We start from the raw sequence: 7,902 nt of genomic DNA on the forward strand, positions 1-7,902 counted from the left end.
GCCTAGCTGAGGCTTAAAGCAATAGCTTTAAGCAAATCATGATCCTTCCTGTCTTTATGATGGGAGGAATGAGCTGCCTTTTTTACAATTATTTGTACAGAGAGCCAATAAAATGCTATGACACACAGCACGGAAGAAAGTCTGTGTCTATTTATCCTCATTCCAAATAAAAATAAAATATCTCCAAGAGCCTTATTTCCAAAGCAGGACTCTCCCAAAGCTCTCACAGCTGCACATGCCATCTCCAGCATTAAATACTATGGATGCAGCTGCATTTCCATAACTTAGCGCTTCAATCAAGGTCCTCCACCGATTTAACTGTGTAAGTTGTAAATATGGAAAAAAAAATGCAATCTCTGCTGACGGAATTAAAAGTCTTAGCAAAACTTTCCATGTTATGAGGACTCTGAAGGATTTGGCAGGGAAGGTGCTAACAATTAAAGCAGTCAGAGACAGATTAAATTTGCTGATGACAGCTCATTTCTGAGATGGCTACAGCAAAAGTCTGATAAAAGCTTATCTGGAATTCACAGTTTTGATGAGGCTTCTGCTTGTACCATGGAGAAAATGAAACACTTTAAATAGCATGTGATCCTAAGGAAATGTCTGCCTAGTATTACAGCAAGAAGCTAGTGGCTCCTTCTATAGTTAATGTTGTGAATTTTCACAATCCCCTTGTAAGGAGAGTGGGGGAAGAATCTTCTAACCCCTCTCTTTTTTTCCAGCAAAAACTGGGGACTGTCCATTCTGTAAACAATTTTTAATGTTTTGTCAGAAAAAATAATCAAAGAAAAATGTGGACAAACTGGAGGAGTCTAGTTGTTTCATGTGGGGGAAAAAAAGAAAATGCATCTTAACTCTACTCTTGGTGTTTGGAACCAAAACATCCATAAGCAATCAGAAACATGTAGAGCTAGGGGACTATTGGACAAGAGCTAAAAAAACCTGGGTTCTTGCTCTCTGAGCATAGCTGAACTCTAAAGGTCTAATCTACTCTGTTCCTTTTTGTGGCTATCTTTTCCAGGGTGGTGACTAGTATGACATGTCCCACAGAAGGACATTTCTCAGAAACATCTATTAATCTAAGACCAGATGTCAGCTAAGACAGCAACCAAGCTAATATTCTGTATACATATTATTAATGCTTTTTTTATTCCATGTCCTGGAACCTAACTGGGACGTCCTGGTTCATGACTTCCAGTTGGCTAAGCAAAATATTCCCAGAGATGGCTTTTTTTGTTAATTTGCATTGAGTCTGTGTGTGTGTGTGTGTGTGTGTGCGCGCGTGCATCTGTGTGTGCATGTACACCTATATAGACAGACAGACCAATAGAAAGAAGAAGCAATGTACCCCAAATCACCCAGTATTCACTAGGCATGTGATTCCACCCATGACTTTTAGGATCTTGAGTTGTGGGTGAACCTATTGTGGCTCAAATTGTGAGAAACCAGAGTGTGGACCCTGAATTAACTTTACAAGTGGTAATCCACACACATTATCAACCCCATGTCAGACAATGTTATGCTTCTGAATATATTTGCTGTCAGGAAGAAGTTAAGATTTTATAGTCCCCTTAACAGGCTCACACCATTCTCCTACATTCATGATTCCTCCTGAATTTTTGTGTGCAGCCATGGCTAGTCCATCCCAAGAAGCATATTGGAGAAATAGAGAGGATTTTGAGAAGGGTGAGATAAATTATTAGTGGCATTAGACAATCTCTTATATGAAGAAGGATTTGAAAGAATAAGAGTAGGAAGGGACCCAAAGAAGATGATGAATGAAAGGGGACCCAATTAAAGTATGTAAAATAATGACTGATCTTGAGAAGGTTAATCAGGAGCTCCTGACCTTCTGGTCTCATAAAAAAAAAGAATAAGGGGACATTAAATGAAATTGAAAGGTGACAAATTGAAAGCCAATTAAAACAAAAATGCTTTTTTTATGCCCAGTGTAATAAGACTGCAACCACAAAATATCTATGGCCAAGGATTTAGCAAGAGAGACTGGGGTTGGAGTGTTGCCGGTGTCATGATGGTTCAGAAAATGTATGAGTGGCAAGGATTTTCTGTCATATCTTTTTACTGGACAAAGTATATTTGGAAGAGCTGTTGGAAAGGCTTCCAGGTATGAAATGACCTTCCTCAGGTCACAAGAGGGATTCAACATGGATATGCAGAATGATAATTTCCAGAGTTTTGTTTGTTTCTTTTATTTTGTTGTTTTTAAGATAATGGTAAAAAAAAGAAATCATTATTGATGGGATGTAGAAACACATGATTCATGGGTAGACCATGCTCAGTAACTTGGGTTTCCATTCAAAATGTCCTTCGGGACAGCTTACTAAGCTACTGCCAATAAAGAAGATTCTTGCCCCTGGTGCTTCTCTCCTGTCAAAGATAAGATACTGGACTAGAAACGCCATTGGTCTGATCCAGGATAGCAATGCTTATGTTTCCATATTATTAAATTCTATCTGAAATGCTCTGAAAAAAGGGAATCAAGTATCACAGTGCACTGAAAACATCAAGTTTGTCAAAACTCTAGTGGATAGACTTATTCACCACTTTGTTGTGCAGGATTTTATGTATTAGATAGCTCACACAGGGATTTAACAAGAAACATATCTTTTATTAAAATCATATAAATAAAAAACATGTCCTTCTGCCCTCCGGCATGTTTACAGATGAATTTATTTATTTTACAATATCCTATTTAATTAAAGATTTGCTGTTAGAGGAATAAAACTTTCTGAAATATCTATACTTCCAAGATCAAACTCTCCCCTTAGATTGGGAAGCTTTGCACTGAGAAGCAGACACATCCAGCCTTTGGTGGAACAGTTCATTGTTGCCAGGTCATATTATGAAGTGAGGAGAAGGTTACGTCTTCATTCCAGTTCATTTGTGTACTCCAGTCTCATTGGTTAATCACACTTAACAGTATCTTTAATGATATTGGTAATAGGGCCCTGATGGCAGGGTGGTTGAGATGTCTTGGATCCATGCAGCTGAATTTTAACTTTAGCCTGGCCAGTCCAAAGGATGGTCTCCTTTGAGCCAGCTGTAAGGGACATGTGGCCAGGGAGTCTGGAATCAGAAATATGTGAAAACTACCTGCTTTGCGGCCTCTTGCCTACAAAAGATGAGCTGCATTAACTATGCTAGCCTGACGGCCCTTCCAGGCTGGGACAGACCATGAATGGAAAAACAGGAGCTGAAGTTTTGGCCTTGAACATTTAAGTGTTCAATTTAGAGAAAGAAAACATTAATAGAAATCCAAGTTTAGAGGGAACATGCATAGGGCTTTGCTCGAGCACTACCTCCAATATTTGTATTAAGCGGTCACTATAAGACACAACTTTTGCCGATATATCAACAAGGTATCTGGGAGGTTTAAGAGTTCTTCACGTGTGTTTTGTGACACCTGCGCCCAGCCAAACTGCTCCAAAGAGCACTATTTAATTCCAAACTCAGAGCAAGGGACCTCTTTTCAGTACAGAGGAAACACCACAATATTTCACAATAAACTGCAACTTTATTGTGAAGTATTTCCTTTTGGTCACCTTGCTGCCATGAAATATGGCTTTCCCCTTTGCTATTGTAGCTGACAATAGATTTTTGCTATGGCTGTGAAAGCTAAAGATGGGGCCAGGCTGCAAAACTCAGATCTGTATCTTGAAGCTGTCACAGTTGAGGGTGCTTAAATAAAGAATCTTGGTTTGGGACCTTTTGATAAAATTCATGGGTTCCTGGAGAAGTATGGTAAAGTATAATAACCTACTCGGTCTAGTGGAACAGCTTGCATATCTATCTATCTGTCTGTCTGTCTGTCTATCTATCTATCTAAGGTTTTCAAAGCTATGGGATTTACACACATTGCTCCCATTAGTTGTAACAAGAGTATTAATCCTATAGTCAGCATTCAAATTCTCAACCATATTTATAAATATTCAGTCTTAATTCAAAGCTCTTGTGCATATGCGTTATGAAGGAGTTTCTAATGACATGGTCACATATTAGGGGTTTCCACAAAGCTATGTAAAACGAGGGTTTCCGTTGTAGTCATGGTTACAGAAATGGCCGAACTTTTTGTGGAAAATATTCAGAGTAACCCAGTCTGATTCAGACCATAAGCATGGACAATTCAGACAAAACAAAACAAAACAAAACCTCCGCCAAAGCCACAAGAGACTGCAAACAGTACCCGTTATTCCTGTAGTGGTCATAATTTTCATAATTATAAACTATAGATACTGCAGTACAGATGTGGTACATATATTGTTGTACGTACAAGCATTGCCTTTAGAAGCATTCAAAAGAAACAAAGAAAGTATTTTTGGTTTCAATGTTGCAGATATTTTCTATTTTTCATTGAAAAGACATTTTAAAAATCTATGAAAAATAAAGGTCTCAGATTCAATTCGAATAGAGCTTATTTTTTTATGTTTGTTCTGTTCTTTCTTTCCTGTTCCTTCTCTGTTGTTCGATGTCAAAGCAGGGAACTGGAGGGGGGGGAAGGGGGAAAGAAACATAAAAAATACACAACATGTGAACAACTCCATTTCATTTTGCAAGAAAAAATAACGAAAAGGAACAACATATTTAAAAACCCTCACATAATTTAAAAGTTTCCTTAAAAAAAAAATCCTCTAAAATAAAAGGGTGTTGACTGATTCTGTTATTTGTACGTGTAAGAGACTGTGTGTGTGTATATGTGTGTGTGTGTGTGTGTGTGTGTGTGTACAAAGTGCGTAAGTATTCAGAAGATATAGCTGCAGACTGAGAACGTCATGCCTATTACACCAAGGACATGCTCCTGATCTTATTGTAAATACTTCACTCATTGGCATTTTTGGAAGCTGTGTAGTGATGCAAATCTATATGCCTGAGACCAGAGTCAAGAGATACATATTAAAAAAAAAAAAATAATTGACTTTGCTGCATCAAGGTGTTTTTGGAGCCCCATTATTTGCTGTTATTTATGAAAGGAGAGACAGAGCAATATACAGATGATCAAAGGAGCTCATGAATGAAATAATAAAGTGACGTTACCGTTGATATAAAAATTTGTATCAAGTTGTTGATGGCCAAGCATTATAAAATGTAAATTACACTCCAATAATTTATGTTCACTTCAGGTTTTCAATTTATGTATTAATAGCACAATAGTTTCAATATCTTGAATCAGACCACAAATTTTAAGTCAAATACTACATTCTCTGTGTCATTCTGCAACTAGAAAACTCCAGTGGTGATGCTGGTGATTTACGCCTAGAGTCTGGGAAGCATGCTGAGCCGTATAAAGAGAGAATAAACCTACCATCTTGTGGCCTCTTCCATCTCCTATCAACACGATCCTTCCATTACTTTACTGGAAGTTGGATCAAGTGCTAGGCCAGACCAATTGTGCCAAGAGAACGATAGCTTAAATTGGGAAGAACTTACCTAAATATCAAATTCTAAAGGAGTTGTGAAAAATAAATAAATCAAAAAAGAAAAACCCCAAGAAAAACAAGGTTTGGATCCTTGACGTGGAGGTGCCATCAGAAACTGTTAGAAGCTCTTTCCAGAAAAATGTGCTTTTCAAGTGTATCTTTTGTACCGTCTGTGCTGGTATACTAGCAGCCACATGAAGAGTATGTTCTCCTCAGTCGTGGATGCTTATTCTGGTAATAGTTTCTAATGTACAAAACTACCCTCCGTCTTTCTTAACTAGTTTTGTAAAAATGTGTTTTGTACATCGCTCTACCTGTCAACGTTGCACAAGATTAAACCATTTTGTATGTATTAAGTATATCAAAAGATTAGATGCATATGTGTAGATTAAACAACACATAATAAATGGAAGCTTTAGGGGTCTTTGAACTGTTACAAGATTTTACTTAATTTTGCAGACTGACAACCCACAGTGACCTCTTGATTTTCACATCACAATGTTAGACTGGATATTTCCCATGCTTCCAACTTTATGGATGATTGTTGAATAACCTGACTATGACACCTAACTTATAGCAGCAACTTATGTCACCAAAAAATGAGGATTCCAGCCCCAATATGTTTGATGGTAGGATGAGGTGCAGAGCTAATATACAGGTATTAGGTAGTACATGGACAGATGAAATATTTATACCTTTTTAATGGGAATATAGTGATGTACAAAAACTAGCAGATTTCTAAAACAAGGTAAAGTTGCGCAGTCTGTTGAACTACACCAGTGACAATTTATGGTAGGACCTCTAATGATACAGGTTTCACTTGTCTGTGTCTATAGAAGGTAACCATGTCCTAAAATGCAAATAATCTATTACTTTCTGCCTAGCATTAAGGTATTGCAAAATCCACCTACTGAGTGAACTATCTCGGAATAGTAGCAGACATCAATAGGCAAAACTGAGATAAATTTGGAGTAAGTAATTTGACTTCTCACGGCCTTTGAGTGTCTATCCATCTGTTCATAATTTAAGGAGATCTAAAAATTGAAGTAGGACTCTGACAAGCCGGTGTGAAACCTCTCCAAATGTAAGTAATGAAGAGGTCTACAACACGAGCTTAAGATTTTATCAAGGTGCTTCTTAGAAGACATGTCTATCAGCTTTGGCTCTCAATAGACAGGATCAATGAAAAAACATGATCTTTATTTCCTTGAGTTCTGGAATGACAAGTGTAAAAAGAAGGATCCTATAAAGGGAAAGCTTTCTTGTGAGGCGGGTTGTAAAGCAGTGGGGCAGGTTACTCAGGCCACATCTACATGTTCATTAATGCACTTTTGCTACTGCACATTAAATTTAGTACCTCTGGGCACTTTCAAACATCCTCCAGAGGGGCAAGAGGGTGGGGCACTTTAATTAATTAGAGTGACTCCAAGACCCACTCCAAAAAGACCCACTCTAATTAAAATGTCACTGCATCTCGTGTATCAGAGCTTCCATGCTTAAAAATGGTGGCGGGGATGCCCCTTCCACCATTTCTAAGTACGGGGATGCTGGTACATGAGATACAGGAGGCTGCTGGAGGCTGGCAGTTGCCGCACTCCAGCAGACTCGATTAATCGAGTGTGGGATTCCAGCACACTGGAGCAGCCTCCACACTCGTGTATAGGTGCCGTCTAATGTGAGATACTAAAGAAATGCTCATTAGACTGCCCTACTGTGCAACAGCAAAAGTGCACGCTTTTTTAGTGATGCTTAATGTGCAGTAGCCTATTTTTGCTGTGCATTAGCATATAAGCACAGTTCTTGACATGATGTTTTAATGTGCAGTAAACTAGGCTACCTCACATTAAAGCGCACGTGTAGATGCACCCTCAGAGAGGTGGTGGAATCTCCGTCCTTGGCCATTTTTAAGACCAGCTAGACAAAGCCTTCTCTGGGATGATCTAGTTGGGGATGGTCCTGAATGGTGGGGGTTAGACTAGATGACCTCCTGAGGTCCCTTCCAACCAAAGTTCCCTCTAGGGTACGTGTGTGCAGAGCTGTGCACAACTAAAAGTGTGGCCATGCCCAGCCTTTTCAAGGCTGTGCACCAGGAGAGGCTGGGGTGGGAGCCTGGCGTGGGCTCTGCCCGCTCTGGTGAAGTGCTCTGCTCCCCTGCATGGCCTCAGGGGGGAGCGTCCTGCAGTGTCCCAGAGCTGGCGGCGCCTCACTCGGGGCAGGCAGCTACTCCTCCCCGAGGTGAGGCAAGGCAGGGATGGGGGTTGGCGCTGGGGGGCTGGTGCGGGCTTCACCGGCTCTGGGGAAGTACTCCATGCCCCAGCCCTGATATGGGGGAGCAGAGCACTTCCCTGGTGCTGGCTGAGCCCACATCAGCCCCCAGCTCCAGCCCCCAGCCTCTGGCCCCCTTTGATAAGTGTCCCACACCGGACCGAGGCAGCAGGTAAACAGACCGCTACTCCTTAGAGGG

This window comes from Crocodylus porosus, unplaced genomic scaffold (genome assembly GCF_001723895.1).
Source record: "Crocodylus porosus isolate Cpor-Errol unplaced genomic scaffold, CroPor_comp1, whole genome shotgun sequence".
NCBI lineage: Eukaryota > Metazoa > Chordata > Crocodylia > Crocodylidae > Crocodylus > Crocodylus porosus.